This window comes from Mobula birostris, chromosome 13 (assembly GCF_030028105.1).
Source record: "Mobula birostris isolate sMobBir1 chromosome 13, sMobBir1.hap1, whole genome shotgun sequence".
In the NCBI taxonomy this organism is placed as follows: domain Eukaryota; kingdom Metazoa; phylum Chordata; class Chondrichthyes; order Myliobatiformes; family Myliobatidae; genus Mobula; species Mobula birostris.
In genome coordinates, this window is record NC_092382.1 from 95,148,175 (window position 1) to 95,165,532 (window position 17,358).

At 47.7% G+C, this 17,358-nt stretch overlaps 7 non-coding genes across 7 annotated transcripts; 1 reads left to right on the forward strand and 6 right to left on the reverse strand.

Moving 5' to 3' along the window:
- The first annotated feature begins 1,271 nt into the window (after positions 1 to 1,271).
- On the forward strand, positions 1,272 to 1,344 carry trnak-uuu (transfer RNA lysine (anticodon UUU)). The gene has a single exon. It is a non-coding gene; the product is annotated as a tRNA-Lys (tRNA).
- Positions 1,345 to 2,877: 1,533 nt separating this feature from the next.
- On the reverse strand, positions 2,878 to 2,950 carry trnak-uuu (transfer RNA lysine (anticodon UUU)). Its single transcript has one exon. It is a non-coding gene; the product is annotated as a tRNA-Lys (tRNA).
- A 4,374-nt stretch (positions 2,951 to 7,324) lies between these two features.
- trnak-uuu (transfer RNA lysine (anticodon UUU)) lies at positions 7,325 to 7,397 on the reverse strand. The gene has a single exon. It is a non-coding gene; the product is annotated as a tRNA-Lys (tRNA).
- Positions 7,398 to 10,459: 3,062 nt separating this feature from the next.
- trnak-uuu (transfer RNA lysine (anticodon UUU)) lies at positions 10,460 to 10,532 on the reverse strand. Its single transcript has one exon. It is a non-coding gene; the product is annotated as a tRNA-Lys (tRNA).
- A 1,457-nt stretch (positions 10,533 to 11,989) lies between these two features.
- trnak-uuu (transfer RNA lysine (anticodon UUU)) lies at positions 11,990 to 12,062 on the reverse strand. The gene has a single exon. It is a non-coding gene; the product is annotated as a tRNA-Lys (tRNA).
- A 1,360-nt stretch (positions 12,063 to 13,422) lies between these two features.
- trnak-uuu (transfer RNA lysine (anticodon UUU)) lies at positions 13,423 to 13,495 on the reverse strand. Its single transcript has one exon. It is a non-coding gene; the product is annotated as a tRNA-Lys (tRNA).
- A 3,381-nt stretch (positions 13,496 to 16,876) lies between these two features.
- On the reverse strand, positions 16,877 to 16,949 carry trnak-uuu (transfer RNA lysine (anticodon UUU)). Its single transcript has one exon. It is a non-coding gene; the product is annotated as a tRNA-Lys (tRNA).
- Positions 16,950 to 17,358: the final 409 nt, after the last annotated feature.

Genomic DNA, 17,358 nt, shown 5'->3' on the forward strand with positions numbered 1-17,358 from the left:
AACCAGCCACTTGGCCTGTCCTGTCCTGTCCCTGCTGACCAAAGTTAGAGAGGAAGGTTACCATAGATTATGGAGGAGGGTGGATCTTGATCAGTCAGGAAATGAACTGTGAAGTGACAAATGGATTTTGGTAAGGCTGTGGTGATGCCTTGTGCCTCTGTCAGTTTTTTAAAAAAAAATTCCCCAAGTTCCCTCTAACAGAGTTGCTTTATTATAAGACCCTCTCTTTTTCTTTTCTGTTGGCTTCCTTCGTCAGCCAAGGTCGTGTCATCCTCCCTTTAGAATATTTTTGGGACATATCCGCCCTGCACCTTCCGGATCGCCCATCCCCTCTCCTCTTTGTACCCTCGTCCTCTCTCTGTTACCGTCGATGAGGAGGCGCGGATACCTGAGGGCACACATTTGGCCCCTGCCATTGCTGCTCCGCCATCGTCCCTGCTGGTGTCCCCTTCCACTCAATTCCAGCCTACGTCTCTCTCACGCCTCTGTAGTCCCCCTTTACTCCAGAGAAATACCATTGCAGCCGACTTTACAGCTTCTTCCTCTTGAACTGTTCACTCTTTATTTATGGGTCAAGGGAGCGACTCGACAATGAGCGGTGCCCCCCCCCCCCCCACCGCCCGGCTGCCGACCCTGCAGCTGACCTGGAGACGGAGCAGGCAGCTATAATGGGCAGGAAACAACGTCTTCCCGTAAACCTCACTGCAACACACATACACACACACACACACACACACACACACACACACACACACACACACACACACACACACACACACACACACACCAACAAAATGCCGGAGGAACTCAGCCGGCCAGGCGGTGTCTACGGAAAAGGGCGAACAGTCGACGTTTCGGGCCGCGACCCTTCATCAGGACTGACAAGGTCTCGGCCCAAGACGTCAACTGCCTACTCGTTTCCACGGATGCTGCCTGGCCTGCTGAGTTCTTCCGGCATTTTGTCGGTGTTGCTCGGAGCTCCAGCATCTGCAGGATTTTCTCGTGTTTGTGACACCTCATTCGTTCCTAATTTTTCGCATATTCTACTGTATTTCTTTACTCGGACAATGAACCCATGAACACTACCTCACTGTAATTGATCGATTTATTTTTTTCTCTCTATAATTATCACGCACTGCGTGGTCCTGCTGCCGCTACATTCACGGCATGTGCCAGTGATATTAAACTGACTCGAGTTCTGGCTTGGGCCACAGGCGGTGTAGTGGGGTAGTCAGGCAGCAGAGGGCGTACGGGGCCGCTGGTACCTCAGAGCCCGGATAGCTCAGTCGGTAGAGCATCAGACTTTTAATCTGAGGGTCCAGGGTTCAAGTCCCTGTTCGGGCGCTGAATTTATGTCGCAAGGTTGTATACCCACGCCAATTTCAACTGCAAGATCGCATCTAAGGCCGTTTTTAATGATGTTTAGTAATAAGAAAGTACTATGTTTTTTTAATGTAATTGCGTTTATGAGATTATATTATTAGATCTATCATGTGCCGCGTGCATCGATACCGTCACGAAAAAAGGCACGCAAACGGCTCCAATTCACTTTGAAATTAAAAAAAAAGTCTTCTCATGTTAAAAATATTCTTCATGCTTCAATGCCAAAATCAGAGCTGCAGACGTTCAAAGTTTCTCAGGTCCCATGGACATGCACGAGGGGTGATTGATAAGTCCGTGGCCTAAGGTAGGAGGAGTCAATTTTAGAAAACCTAGCACATCTATTTTTCAACATAGTCCTCTCCTACGTGTACACACTTAGTCCAGCGGTCGTGGAGCATACGGATCTTGGACCTCCAGAAAGTGTCCACAGCAGGAGTGATTGATAAGTTCGTGGCCCTGGGTAGAAGGAGATGAGTTATACAGCTCTCGTTACATGCACAGGCAGTTCAACTCTTTGAATGAAAATGCAGAAAGTTTGAAGTTAATAATTCATCTCCTGCTACCTTAGCCCACGAACTTATCAATCACCCTGTGTGGGTGTGTTTTTAAAAATAGGTATGTTTCACAGGAGGTTATTTTAAGTTTTGGAATAACGGCATCAGAAAGCTCCCCCCGAATTTTTAAAGTCAAAGTTGAGTTCATTGTCAGATGCACAAGTACGTGTGTGGAGAGGTGGAAAGATATAATTTACTCGCAGGCACAGAGCATCAGATAAACAGCAATTAGAAGTGTGTGTGTGTGTGTGTGTGTGTGTGTGTGTGTGTTTGGGGGGGGGGGGTGGGAGGAGGTGAACACATGTATTAAACACGAATACGAGAGAGTCTGCAGATGCTGGAAATCCGGAGCAACACACACACACAAAGTGCTGAAGGAACTCAGCAGGTCAGACAGCATCTGTGGAAAAGAGTAAACAGGGGTCGGGGAATTGAAAATGTCTGGCCACCGGGCCGTGAAGCCCCGCTTTCGGCAGATGGAGCGGAGGTGCTCCTTCCGCTCCGTTAAGCTCGCTCTTGCTTCAGCAGAACGAAGGGAACGAGCCACTTCGCCGCGGAGCGGTCAGAATGTAACTCGGTTGCAGGGAAGAGGCGCAGGCGAGAGCGGCTCCGAGTACACCGGGGCAAAGGGCCGCTGTTTAAAGGGACTCCGAGCCTTTGGCGCCCAGGTTTGCCGTTGGCCGGACACAGCGGTCTGAAATTCAGGGCAGATTTATTGTCAAGGTCCACAGATGTCACCAAGCGCGACCCTTAATGTTCCAAGACTTCGTGTGAACAGACTTTCAACCGTTTCTCTCTTGAATTTCCAGCTTATTGCCTGAGAAATTCCATCAGAGGACTGAAATGATAGTTCAGTAGCAGTACCTAAAATGTTGAATAGTAGGTTAATTAGCATCTTTTTAACAATACAAGGCTGAACGAAGCTGCGATATAAAGTGAGCGCCCGAACAGGGACTTGAACCCTGGACCCTCAGATTAAAAGTCTGATGCTCTACCGACTGAGCTATCCGGGCTCTACGTAGATGCAGGGCTCTGTATTGTCAGACTACGTCACGTGTACTGTATCCCGCTGCACCACGTGTGTTCGGTGTGACGGTGTGTGTGTGCGGTGTGTGTATATGTGTGTGTCTGTGCCCTGCTGTGTGTGGTATGAGTCTGTGTTGTGTGTGTGTGTGTATATATATATGACTCTGTGTGAGTGTGTGTGTGTGTGTATGTGTGTGTGTGTGTATATGTGTATGTGTATATATATGACTGTGTGTGTGTGTGTGTGTGTGTGTGTGTATGTGTATGTGTATATATATGACTGTGTGTGTGTGTGTGGCTGTGTTTTGTGTGTGTGTCTGTGTGTGTGTGTGTGTGTGTGTGTGTGTGTGTGTATGTGTATGTGTATATATATGACTGTGTGTGTGTGTGTGTGTGTGTGTGTATAGTCATAGTCATACTTTATTGATCCCGAGGGAAATTGGTTATATATATATTTTTTTTACTAGGTATGTTTCACGGGAGGTTATTTTAAGTTTTGAAATAGCGGCATCAGACAGCTCTCTCTGAATTTTTAAAGTCAAAGTTGAGTTCATTGTCAGATGCACAAGAACGTGTGTGGAGAGGTTGCAAAGAAATAATTTATCGCAGGCACAGAGCACCAGATAAACAGCGTTTAAGAAGTGTGTGTGTGTGTGGGGGGGGGGAACACATGTATTAAACACGAAAACGAGAAAGTCTGCAGACGCTGGAAATCCGGAGCTACACACACACACACACACACACACACACACACACACACACACACACACACACAAAGTGCTGGAGGAACTCAGCGGGTCAGACAGCATCTGTGGAAAAGAGTAAACAGTCGAAGTTTCGGGCCGAGAGTCTTTAAAAAAAAGACTAGAAAGGGAGAAGGGGAAACGCCAGAATATATATTTTTTAAAAAGCCGGGGAATGGGGAGGGAGGGTAGCTGGAGGGTGACAGGTGAAGCCAGCTGGGCGGGAAAGGTGGAGAGGTGAAGAGGAAGGAATCTGATCGGAGAGGAGTGTGGACCAGAGGAGAAAGGGAAGGAGGAGGCGCGACAGGGAGGGGTGAGAGGCAGGTGAGAGGAGGTAAGAATCTCCAGGGTGGGGAATAGAAGAAGGGGGGAGGGGGAGGGCTTTTTTTTTAACAGGAAGGTGAAATCGATTTTCACGCCATCAGGTTGGGGGCTGCCCAGACGGAAAATAAGGTGTAGTTCCTGACGAAACGCCGACTGTGCTTCTTCCTGTGGACGCGGCCTGGCCTGCCGCGTTCCGCCGGCATTTTGTGTGCGTTGTTCCTCCCTCAGCCGGCCTCATCTTGGCACAAGACCAGCATGTCGACACGGGGATGGGGGACGGGGAATTGAAAATGTCTGGCCACCGGGAGGCCCCGCTTTCGGCAGATGGAGTGTAGGGGCTCCGTCCGCCCCGTTAAGCTCGTTCCTGCTTCAGCAGAACGAAGCGATCGAGCCGCTTCGGCGCGGGGCAGTCGGAATGTGACTCAGCTGCAGAGAAGGGGCACAGGCGAGAGCGGCGTTGAAAGCCGGCTCCGAGTACACCGGGGCAAAGGGCCGCGGTTTAAACGGACTCCGAGCCTTCGGCGCCCAGGTGTGCCGTTGGCCGGACACAGCGATCTGAAGTCCAGGGCAGATTTTATTGTCAAAGTCCACAGGTGTCACCAAGCGCGACCACCCGTGAGTCATTTTCTCGCAGGCATTCACAGTGGGCGCAAAGGAGTACAAAGGGACCGATGCGAAAACTACGCAGACACACAGATAGGCCAGCAGCCAAAGCGCGGAAGTTAACAAATGGTGCAAATATATAAAGAAAACAATAATAATAATCAAAATAATAATAATGGTAAGTCAGTAGTAGGTAAGGTTGAGAATGTTAGAGTCCTTGAAAGTGAGCCGGTAAGTTGTGGAATGGGATTGTTGAGTCGGGTGAAGTTGTCCACGCCGGTTCGGGAGTCTGAGGATTGAAAGCTAACGCTGCTTTCGTAACTAACTGACGGCGGCCGGCGCCTCGGGACGGTATGGGTGGGGGGTGCGTTTCAGAGCCCCTGGACGGAAGGTGTCTCTCTGAAGTGGTCACGAAGGGAAGCGGCGGGACGCGAACGACGGAGGCTGCTGGAATTCCCAGCCAGGAGCAGAATTTAAACCTGTTAAATTCCCGGGGGTCACTGTCTCAGGGGGACCTGTCCCGGACCCATCATGTAAACGTGATTGCAAAGAAAGCCCGACAGTGCCTCGACTTCCTTGGGGAGTCTGCGGAGAGATTCAGCATGCTGGCCAAAACTTCGGCAAACTTCTGTAGATGTGCGGTGGAAAGTGCGGGTGGCTGGCTGCTTTACGGCCTGGTATGGGAACCCCAATGCCTTTGAGCGGAAAATCCGACAGAAGGTAGTGGATGCAGCCCAGAACATCCCGGGTAAAACCCTCCCAACCATTCAGCATGTCTACGTGAAACGTTGTCGTAGAAAATCAGCGAACATCAAAGGTCCTCACCACCCAGGCTTTTTGCTCTTTGCTCACTGCTGCCATCTGGTGGGGGATTACAGGAGCCTCAGGACTCACACTACCAGGTTCAGGAACAGTTATTACCCCTCAAACATCAGGAAGGAGGTACAGGAGCCTCAGGATCCACACCACCAGGTTCAGGAACAGTTATTACCACTCAACCATCAGGAAGGAGGTACAGGAGCCTCAGGACCCACACCACCAGGTTCAGGAACAGTTACTACCCCGCAACCACCAGGCTCTTGAAGAAAAGGAGATAACTACACTCATTTATGGTCTCGTTTAACTCCTTATTTATTGTTGTTCATTTATATCTGCATTTGCACCGTCTGTTGTCCATTGAGCCTGTTTACAGTCACTGTTCTATAGATTCGCTGAGTACGCCCGCAGGACAGGGAATCTCGGGGTTGTGTGCAGTCACACGTGTGTGCTCTGATAATCATAGAAAATTATTATGAACTTTGCAATGATGGAAATCCTCAGCGGGTCGGTGGAGAGAGGAGGCAGACTCGGCGATTCCGGTACGAAAGGCACGTGACAGTGTGGCTCAGCCAATCAGCTGTACTGAGACGCTGGAAGGACGTAGCAGGTTAGGCAGCATCTGTGGAGAGGTGTTTCAGTCCGAAGCCCTTCTGCAGGAATGGAAATACAGGGCGGAAGAAGCCAGAATAAGAAAGGTGGGGGGTGGTAGCGAGTACCATTTGGCAGGTGATAGGTGAGACCAGGTGAGGGGCAAGGTGGGTGGGGTTGAAATGAGAAGTGGAAGGTGATTGGTAGAAGACGCAAAGGGCTGAAGAAGAAGGCATCTTATAGGACAGGAGAGGAAAGGGAAGGAGGGGGAAGGAGAGGGAGGTGATGGGTAGGTGAGGAGATGAGAAGGGGGGAAGGTGAACACCTTTCAATAATTTGCCTCGAAATTATGAATCGGTCAAACCATTTTCCCCATATGAATCAAATTGTTCCAATTTATGATTGACAGATGCTGTTACCTTCTCCATTTTGTAAATATCCATTGAAATTTCCATCCCTGCGTTTAAAGTTGGGCTGTCCTGTGATTGCCACTTCCTGGTAATGGTCCTTTTACCAGCCACCAGCAGTATGTTCATTAAATATCTATCACTTTTCAGCCATTCTTGAGGTGTATACCCAAAATACTTTCTAAGGGTACTTCACATTTCAAAATGCCTTGTCGGGCGTTGTGGGGCATAACACCATAGGCCTGATTTTATTCTCACAAATCAATGATTATGTTGTTAAAAAAAGATCACTCCCTACTTGTACATAGTTTTCCTTTTGTTCGTACTTTTTTCTAATAGTGTGTATCTCAGATAAATGCTACGTTGAAGTTTTGTGGCAAACATGAATATATGATATATACAGTATCTGAAATAGATCTTATGTAAATGTTTGTATGATGCCAAATGTCAATAAAAATAAATTATAAAATATTATGAATTAGTTAATTAGCTTTAGGAATATAACAAATAAAGGATGGCACATTTTTTTTAGAATATTTAAGTGCATTTAGAAATCCGTCCGAAATATTCAGAGAATTACCTCCATTGCTGAGAGGGAATTTAATATGACAGAACAGCCAAACAGGCAGTTGAATCCCGACCTCTCAGGTTGAGAACTTAATGTTCCATTAAGGAGCCACCAGGACTTTGTGGGATCAGACTTTCAACCGTTTCTCTCTTGAATTTCTGGCTTATTGCCTGAGAAACTCCATCAAATGAGTGAAATGATAGTTCAGTAGCAACAGCTAAAATGTTGAATAGTAGCATCTTTTTAACAATACTATATAAGGCTGTCCTGTTCTGGAGGTAGAGGAACAAAGCTGCGATATAAATTCAGCGCCCGAACAGGGACTTGAACCCTGGACCCTCAGATTAAAAGTCTGATGCTCTACCGACTGAGCTATCCGGGCTCTACGTGGAGATGTAGGGCTCTGTATTGTCAGACTACTGTATTGTCCCGCCCACGTGTGTTCGTAGTGACGGTCTGTGTGTGTGTGTGTGTGTGTGTGTGTGTGTGTGTGTGTGTGTCTGTGCTGTGTGCGTGTGTGTATTAATGTATTTGTTTGCATATATATATATATATATATATATATATATGTGTATATATATATATATATATATATATATATATATATATATATATATATTAATAGGTATGTACGCGTGTTTGTAGTGACTGTGTGTGTGTGTGTGTGGGGGGGGGGGGGGACACGTGTATTAAACACGAATACGAGAAAGTCTGCAGATGCTGGAAATCCGGAGCAACACACACACACACACACAATGCTGGAGGAAGTCAGCAGGTCAGACAGTCAGAAGGAAAACAGCGGGACGTGATCGACGGAAGCTGCTGGAATTCCCAAACAGGAACAGTATCCACGGCCTCCTCTACTGTAAAGATGAAGTCACACTCAGGTTGGAGGAACAACACCTTATACTCCGTCTGGGTAGCCTCCAACCTGATGGCATGAACATTGATTTCTCTAACTTCCGCTAATGCCCCTCCTCCCCCATCCATTATTTATTTATTTATTATGTACATTCTTTCTCTCTCTCTCCTTTTTTCCCTCTGTCCTTCTCACTATACCCCTTGTCCATCCTCTGGGTTTTCCCCCCTCCCACTTTTTTTTTCTCCCTGGGCCTCCTGTCCCATGATCCTCTCATAACCCTTTTGCCAATCACCTGTCCAGCACTTAGCTCCATCCCTCCCCCTCCCCCTCTCAAATCTCTTACTCACTCTTCTTTCAGTTAGTCCTGACGAAGGGTCTCGGCCCGAAACATCGACTGTATCTCTTCCTATAGATGCTGCCTGGCCTGCTGCATTCACCAGCAACTTTGACGTGTGTTGCTTCAATTTCCAGCATCGGCAGAATTCCTCGAGTTTACAGAATTTAAACCTATTAAATTCCCGGGTGTCACTATCTCAGGGGACCTGTTCCGGCCCCATCATGTAAACGTGATTGCAAAGAAAGCCCGACAGTGTCTCGACTTCCTCGGGAGTCTGCGGGAAGATTCAGCATATCGGTTAAAACTTCGGCAAACTTTTGCAGATGTGCGGTGGAAAGTGCGGGTGGCTGGCTGCTTTACGGCCTGGTATGGGAACACCAATGCCTTTGAGCGGAAAATCCGACAGAAGGTAGTGGATTCAGCCCAGTACATCCCGGGTAAAACCCTCCCAACCATTCAGCACTTCGACATGAAATATCGCCATAGAAAAGCAGCGAACATCAAAGACCCTCACCACCCAGGCCGCGCTCTCTGCTCACTGCTGCCATCTGGGGGAAGGTACAGGAGCCTCAGGACCCGCACCAACAGTTACTACCCCGCAACCACCAGGCTCTTGAAGAAAAGGGGATAACTACACTCATTTAAGGTCTTGTTTATCTCCTTATTATTTGTTGTTCATTTATATCTGCATTTGCACCGTCTGTTGTCCATTGAGCCTGTTTACAGTCACTGTTCTATAGATTCGCTGAGTACGCCCGCAGGACAGGGAATCTCGGGGTTGTGTGCAGTCACACGTGTGTGCTCTGATAATCATAGAAAATTATTATGAACTTTGCAATGATGGAAATCCTCAGCGGGTCGGTGGAGAGAGGAGGCAGACTCGGCGATTCCGGTACGAAAGGCACGTGACAGTGTGGCTCAGCCAATCAGCTGTACTGAGACGCTGGAAGGCCGTAGCAGGTTAGGCAGCATCTGTGGAGAGGTGTTTCAGTCCGAAGCCCTTCTGTAGGAATGGAAATACAGGGCGGAAGAAGCCAGAATAAGAAAGTGGGGGGGTGGTAGGTGAGACCAGGTGAGGGGTAAGGTGGGTGGGGGGGGGAGAGATGAAATGAGAAGTGGGAGGTGATTGGTGGAAGACATAAAGGGCTGAAGAAATAGGAATCTGATAGGACAGGAGAGAAAAGGGAAAGAGGGGGAGGAGCACCAGAGGGAGGTGATGGGTAGGTGAGGAAATGAGAAGTGGCGGGGAGGGGGTGAACACCTTTCAATAATTAGCCTTAAAATTATGAATCAGTCAAACCATTTTCCCCATATGAATCAAATTGTTCTAATTTATGATTGACAGATGCTGTTACCTTCTCCATTTTGTAAATATCCATTGTAATTTCCATCCCTGCGTTTAAAGTTGGGCTGTCCTGTGATTACCACTTCCTGGTAAGGGTCTTTTTACCAGCCACCAGTAGTATGTTCATTAAATATCTATCACTTTTCAGCCATTCTTGAGGTGTATACCCAAAATATACGGTCTTCCTTTCTGAGGATACTTCACATTTCAAAATGTCTTGTAGGGCGTTGTGGGGCATAACACCATAGGCCTGATTTTATTCTCACAAATCAATGATTATGTTGTAAAAAAAAGATCACTCCCTACTTGTACATAGTTTTCCTTCTGTTCGTACTTTTTTCTAATAGTGTGTATCTCAGATAAATGGTACGTTGAAGTTTTGTGGCAAACATGAATATATGATATATACAGTATCTGAAATAGATCTTATGTAAATGTTTGTATGATGCCGAATGTCAATCAAAAATAAATTATAAAAAATTATGAATTAGTTAATTAGCTTTAGGAATATAACTTAAATAAAGGATGGCACATTTTTTAGAATATTTAAGTGCATTTAAAAGTCCGTCTGAAACATTCAGAGAATTACCTCCATTGCTGAGAAGGAATTTAATATGACAGAGCAGCCAAACAGGCAGTTGAATCCCGACCTCTCAGGTTGAGAACTTAATGTTCCATTAAGGAGCTACCAGGAAGGACTTTGTAGGATCAGACTTTCAACTATTTCTCTTTTGAATTTCGGGCTTATTGCCTGAGAAACACCATCAGATGACTGAAATGATAGTTCAGTAGCAGTACCTAAAATGTTGAATTAGTCAGTTAAGTAGCATCTTTTTAACAATACTGTACAAGGCTGTCCTGTTCTGGAGATAGAGGAACAAAGCTGCGATATAAATTCAGCGCCCGAACAGGGACTTGAACCCTGGACCCTCAGATTAAAAGTCTGATGCTCTACCGACTGAGCTATCCGGGCTCTACGTAGATACAAGGCGCTGTATTGTCAGACTACGCCGGGTGTATCCCGCCCACGTGTGTTCGTAGTGACGGTGTGTGTGTGTGTGTGTGTGTGTGTGTGTGTGTGTGTATTTTTATATATATATATATATATATATTTAATATGTATGTTTCACTAGAGGTTATTTAAAGTTTTCAAATAACGGCATCAGGAAGCTGCCTCTGAATTTGTGAAATCAGAGTTGAGTTCATTGTTGGATGCACAAGTACGTGTGTGGAGAGGTGCAAAGAATCAAACATACTCGCAGGCACAGAGCACCAGATAAACAGCATTTAGAAGTGTGTGTGTGTGTGTGTGTGTGTGTGTGCTTGTGTGTTGGGGGGGGGGTGGGCGGTGAGGGATACGTGTATTAAACAAGAAAACGAGAAAGTCTGCAGATGCTGGAAATCCGGAGCAACACACACACACACAAAGTGCTGGAGGAACTCAGCAGGTCAGACATTCAGAAGGGAAACGGCGGGACGTGATTGACGGAAGTTGCTGGAATTCCCATACAGGAACAGTATCCACGGCCTCCTCTACTGTTAAGGTTGGAGGAACAACACATATTCCGTCTGGGTAGGCTCCAACCTGATGGCATGAACATCGACTTCTCTAAGTTCCATTAATGCCCCTCCTCCCCAATTCATTATTTACTTATTTATTTATTTATTTATTATATATATTCTTTTTCTCTCTCTCCTTCTTCTCCCTCTGTCTCTCTCACTATACTCCTTCAACATCCTCTGGGCTTCCCCCCTCCCCCTTTTCTTTCTCCCCGGACCTCCTGTCCCATGATCCTCTCATATCTCTTTTGCCAATCAACTCTTGGCTCCATCGTTCCCCCTCCTGTCTTCTCCTATCATTTCGGATCTCCCCCTCCCCCTCCCACTTTCAAATCTCTTACTAACTCTTCCTTCAGTTAGTCCTGACGAAGGGTCTCGGCCTGAAACGTCGACTGCACCTCTTCCTGGAGATGCTGCCTGGCCTGCTGCGTTCACCAGCAACTTTTATGTGTAAACACGAGGAATTCTGCAGATGCTGGAAATTCAAGCAACACACATCAAAGTTGCTGGTGAACGCAGGAATATAACTTAAATAAAGGATGGCATAGTTTTTAGAATATTTAAGTGCATTTAAAAATCCGTCTGAAATATTCAGAGAATTACCTCCATTGCTGAGAGGGAATTTAATATGACAGAACAGCCAAACAGGCAGTTGAATCCCGACCTCTCAGGTTGAGAACTTAATGTTCCATTAAGGAGCTACCAAGACTTTCTGGGATCAGACTTTCAACTGTTTCTCTCTGTTTCGAGTTTAACACCACCAGATGACTGAAATGATAGTTCAGTAGCAGCATCTAAAATGTTGAATAGTAGGTTAATTAGCATCTTTTTAACAATACAAGGCTGAACGAAGCTGCGATATAAAGTGAGCGCCCGAACAGGGACTTGAACCCTGGACCCTCAGATTAAAAGTCTGATGCTCTACCGACTGAGCTATCCGGGCTCTACGTAGATGCAGGGCTCTGTATTGTCAGACTACGTCACGTGTACTGTATCCCGCTGCACCACGTGTGTTCGGTGTGACGGTGTGTGTGTGCGGTGTGTGTATGTGTGTGTCTGTGCCCTGCTGTGTGTGGTATGAGTCTGTGTTGTGTGTGTGTGTATATATATATGACTGTGTGTGTGTGTGTGTGTGTGTGAGAGTGTGTCTGTGCTATGGTGTGTGTGTGTGTGTGTGTGTGTATATATATATATATATATATGACTCTGTGTGTGTGTGTGTGAGAGAGAGTGTGTCTGTGCTATGGTGTGTGTGTGTGTGTGTGTGTGTGTGTGTGTGTGTCTCTGTGCTATGGTGTGTGTGTGTGTGTGTGTGTGTGTGTCTGTGCTATTGTGTGTGTGTGTGTGTGTGTGTGTGTGGCTGTGCTCTGTGTGTGTGTGTGTGTGTGTGTGTGTGTGTGTGTGTGTGTCTCTGTGCTATGGTGTGTGTGTGTGTGTCTCTGTGCTATGGTGTGTGTGTGTGTGTGTGTGTCTGTGCTATGCTGTGTGTGTGTGTGTGTGTGTGTGTGTGGCTGTGCTGTGTGTGTGTGTGTGTGTGTCTCTGTGCTATGGTGTGTGTGTGTGTGTGTGTGTGTGTCTGTGCTATGCTGTGTGTGTGTGTGTGTGTGTGTGTCTGTCTGTCCGTCTCTCTCTCTCTCTCTCTCTCTCTCTCTCTGTCGGTCTGGTTGTCTGTCTTTCTCTCTCTCCCCCCCACTCTCTCTCTCTCTCTCTGACAGAGCAACACTCTTTCATTTATGGAGATACAGCGCGATCTCGACCCTCCCGGCCCTTCCAGCAGAGCCGCCTAGCAATCTCCCGAGTTAACCCTCGCCTAATCGCGGGACAATTCACAACGACTAACCGGTCCGTCTTTGGGCCGCGGGGGGACACCGGAGCACCCGGAGGAAACCCACGCGGTCACGGGGAGAACGTACAAACTCCTTGCGGGCAGCGGCGGGAATTTTAAAGTGTTGTGGCGCCCACTACTGAGTAACCCGCACAAAAATGCCGAGGGACCTCCGTTATTCCCTTTTTTTAAAAGAAAATTGTGCTCTTGATTTCATTTGTAACTTTATATCTTTGCTGTTTCCCAAAACGAACTAATTTCACACCATGTCAGTCAGTGACTGCAAACCTTACTCAGATACAATTCACTCCCCGGCGCCCTTCATTAACTCGCGACGATTGCCAATTTCATAAAACTAAAATTATGAAATTACTTTTCCTGGTGGATATATCTCTGAAAACCATCAATAAAATCCGATCTGAACAAGATGAAACGCGTCTCCGGCACTGACCACAAGTATAAACCGACGAAAAGTCAGCGCCTGGACGGGGTCTTGAACCCTTGACCCTCAGGTTAAAAGTCTGACGCTCTACCAGCTGAGCTACCCAGGCCCTGTCCAGCAGCCAGCGCCCTCGAGAGGTTGACCCGCGCATCTGCACTACTTAACCGGATCACTCTCCAGTTATCGCTCCTGTCCCGACGCCGAGTGACCGACTGCTCCCAGATCCGTTGCCCCCTACTGGAGAGTTAGTGGGTAACAGTCAGAAGAGGGAAAGGCAAGTGTCAGATACTGGAGAGTACCCCAGTGGCTGTCCCCCTTAACAATAAGTACTCCTGTTTAAGTACTGTAGGGAGGGGGGACGGCCTAACTCGGGGAAGCAACTGGCACAGAGTCTGGTCCTGTGGCTCAGGAGGGTAGGGAAAGGAAGAGGAAGGCAGTAGTGATAGAGGACTCTATAGTTAGGGGGTCAGACAGGCGATTCTGTGGACGCAGGAAAAAAACGCGGAGGGTAGTCTGCCTCCCAGATGCCAGGGTCCGGAATGCTCCTGATCGCGTCCGTGATATCCAGAGTGGGAAGGAGAACAGCCAGAGCTCGTGGTACATGGTGGTACCAACAACATAGGCAGGAAAAGGGAGGAGGTCCTGAAAACAGACTCCAGGGAGTTAGGAAAGAAGTTGAGAAGATAGTAATCTCGGGATTACCGCCTGTGCCACGTGACAGTGAGTATAGGGATAGATTGAGGTGGAAGATAAATGCGTGGCTGAGGGATTGGAGCAGGGGGCAGGGATTCAGATTTCTGGATCATTGGACCTCTTTTGGGGCAGGTGTGATCTGTACAAAAAGGACGTGTTGTACTTGAATCACAGGGGGACCAATATCCTGGCGGGGAGGTTTGGTAAGGTTACTGCGGAGAGTTTAAACTAGAATTGTTGGGGGATGGGAACCGAACTGAAGTGTCGGAGGAAAGGGAGGTCGGCTCACAAATAGAGAAAGCTTGGAGACAGTGCAAAAGGGAGGATAGGTAGGTGATAGAGAAGGGACGCGCTCAGACCGATAGTTTGAGATGTGTCTATTTTAATGCAAGAAGCATTATGAACAAAGTGGATGAGTTTAGAGCATGGATCAGTACTTGGAGAAATGATGTTGTGGGCATTACGGAGACTTGGATGGCTCAGGGGCTGGAATGGTTACTTAGAGTGTCAGGCTTTAGATGTTTCAGAAAGGACAGAGAGGGAGGCAAAAGAGATGGAGGCGTGGCGCTGTTGATCAGAGATAGTGTCACGGCTGCAGAAAAGGAGGAAGTCATGGAGGGATTGTCTACGGAGTCTCTGTGACTGGAAATTAGAAACGGGTAGGGATCAATAAATCTACTGGGTGTTTTTTATAGACCACCCAATAGTAACAGGGACATCGAGGAGCAGATAGGGAGATAGATTTTGGAAAGGTGTAATAATAACAGGGCTGTCGTGGTGGGAGGTTTTAATTTCCCAAATATTGATTGGCATCTCCCTAGAGCGAGGGGTTTAGATGGGGTGGAGTTTGATAGGTGTCTTCAGGAAGGTTTCCTGACACAATATGTAGATAAGCCTACAAGAGGAGAGGCTGTACTTGATCTGGTACTGAGAAATGAATCTGGTCAGGTGTCAGGTCTCTCAGTGGAAGAGCATTTTGGAGATAGTGATCACAATGCTATCTCCTTTACCATAGCATTGGAGAAGGGTAGGACCCGGCAAATTATGGAAGTGTTTAATTGGAGTAAGGAGAAATATGAAGCTATCAGGCAGGAACTTGGAAACATAAATTGGGAACAGATGTTCTCAAGGAAATGTACGGCAGAAATATGGCAAATGGTCAGGGGATATTTGCATGGCGTTCTGCATAGGTACGTTCCAATGAGACAGGGAAAGGATGGTAGGGTATAGGAACCGTGGTGTACCAAAGCTGTTGAAAATCTAGTCAAGAAGAAAAGATAAGCTTACAAAAGTTTCAAAAAACTAGGTAATGAAGAGTTCTAGAAGTAGTTTAAGAATGAAATTAGGAAAGCCAGAAGGGACCATGAGAAGGCCTTGGCGGACAGGATTAAGGAAATCCCCAAGGCATTCTACAAGTATGTGAAGAGCAAGAGGATAAGACGTGAGAGAATAGGACTAATCAAGTGTGACAACGGAAACGTCTGTATGGAACCGGTGGAGATAGCAGAGGTACTTAATGAATGCTTTGCTTTGGTATTCACTACGGAAAAGGATCTTGGGGATTGTAGGGATGACCTACACGGACTGAAAAGCTTGAGCATGTAGATATTAAGGAAGAGGATGTGCTGGAGCTTTTGGAAAGCATCAAGTCGATAAGTCTCCGGGACCGGATGAAATGTACCCCAGGCTACTGTGGGGGGCGAGGGAAGCGGTTGCTGAGCCTCTGGCAGGGGAGGGGAGTCATCATTTCCCCGGCTAGAGGTTGACTCATTATGGAACCCAATGGCCGGGGGTAAGAATGACGTTATATAGCGCTGTTTGGAGCAGCGCAGTTGTCTCCGTCTATCACTAAAAGTGCTCCTCTGTTCAGCCAAGGTGGAATGCAGGGGGTGGCAAATATCGTCCAGAATTGCCGGGATTTTCCCGAGGGTACTTTTGTTCTGCCACAACCTCCAGTGTGTCCAGTTTGACTCCTATAACAGAGCCCGCCTTTGGAATCAGCTTATTCAGCCTGTTGGCATCGCCCGTGTTGCGGCTGGGGGTGTGTGTGTGGCGGGAGGGGGAAGGAGTTGGAAAAAAATCACTGTTCATATCGTCAGGTTGGAGGCCATTGCTCCTCCGACCTGAGAGTGACCTCATCGTGGAGAGGAGTGGAGCAGGAGGGGAGGCCGTGGGCCGACGTGTCGAAATGGGAATGGAGAGTGGAACCACGACGGGGTAGGCGGAACGGCAATGACAGACATTTAAAAGACACGTGGACAGGGGCGTTGATTGGAAACTTTCAGAAGATCGCGGGGGGCAAACGCCGGCGGATGGGCCTGACTCCAATGTGGCATCGCAAGAGCCCGTTCAGCTGAAGAGCCTAACTACGTCATGTGCACCTGTGTATGACGATAACCCGTGAGCCGATGGGCCAGTCTACGTCATGTGAACCTGTGTATGACGATGATTCGTGAGCCGATGGGCCAGTCTACGTCATGTGAACCTGTGTATGAGGATGACTCGTGAGCCGATGGGCCAGTTTACGTCATGTGAACCTGTGTATGACGATGACCCGTGAGCTGATGGGCCTGGCTACGTCATGTGAACTTCTCTATAACGACGACTCTCTATCATCCCGGCTTGTTTCTGTAGTTGCTTATGTCTCCGACTCTCTGACTCCGGGACTCCAATGCCGAGGAAATCTCGGGGGCGACCAACGATAACAAAAGGACGAGACAGGCAGAAGCTTACGAAGCGCGTTCCAGAAGTCGTTGAGGCGGAAAGCAACGGGTCAAACTCACGATATAAAAGTCAACGCCTGAACAGGGATTTGAAACCTGGACCCTCAGATTAAAAGTCTGATGCTCTACCGGCTGAGCTATCCAGGCTCCGGGGAAATGCGGCTCCAGAGCGCCCACCGGAGGTTGAATGACTACTCTGTCCTTGACCTGCTTCCTCCGCGGTGATCCCTCCTTCCTCGCTGTCTTCCCCGATCGGTTATCAGCTCCGCCTCCGACGGAGAGTCCCGGCTTCAAGTCCCGATCCAGGCGCTGCCGCGTTCCCAACACGAAGCACACAAAAGTTCACTCGTGAGGGATTTACACTTAAGGTGAGAGGGTGTAATTTCAAAAAAGCGCAGGTTGTTTTCTCTCTCTCAGAAGCCAGAGTACATTTATTATGTAATTATCGATTATTATGCACATGTCCTGGAACATGAAAATAGCAGCCTCTAATCACCTTGTACACCTCTATCGAGTCAGCGCGGGTCCTCCGTCGTTCCAAGGGGAAGAGGCCGAG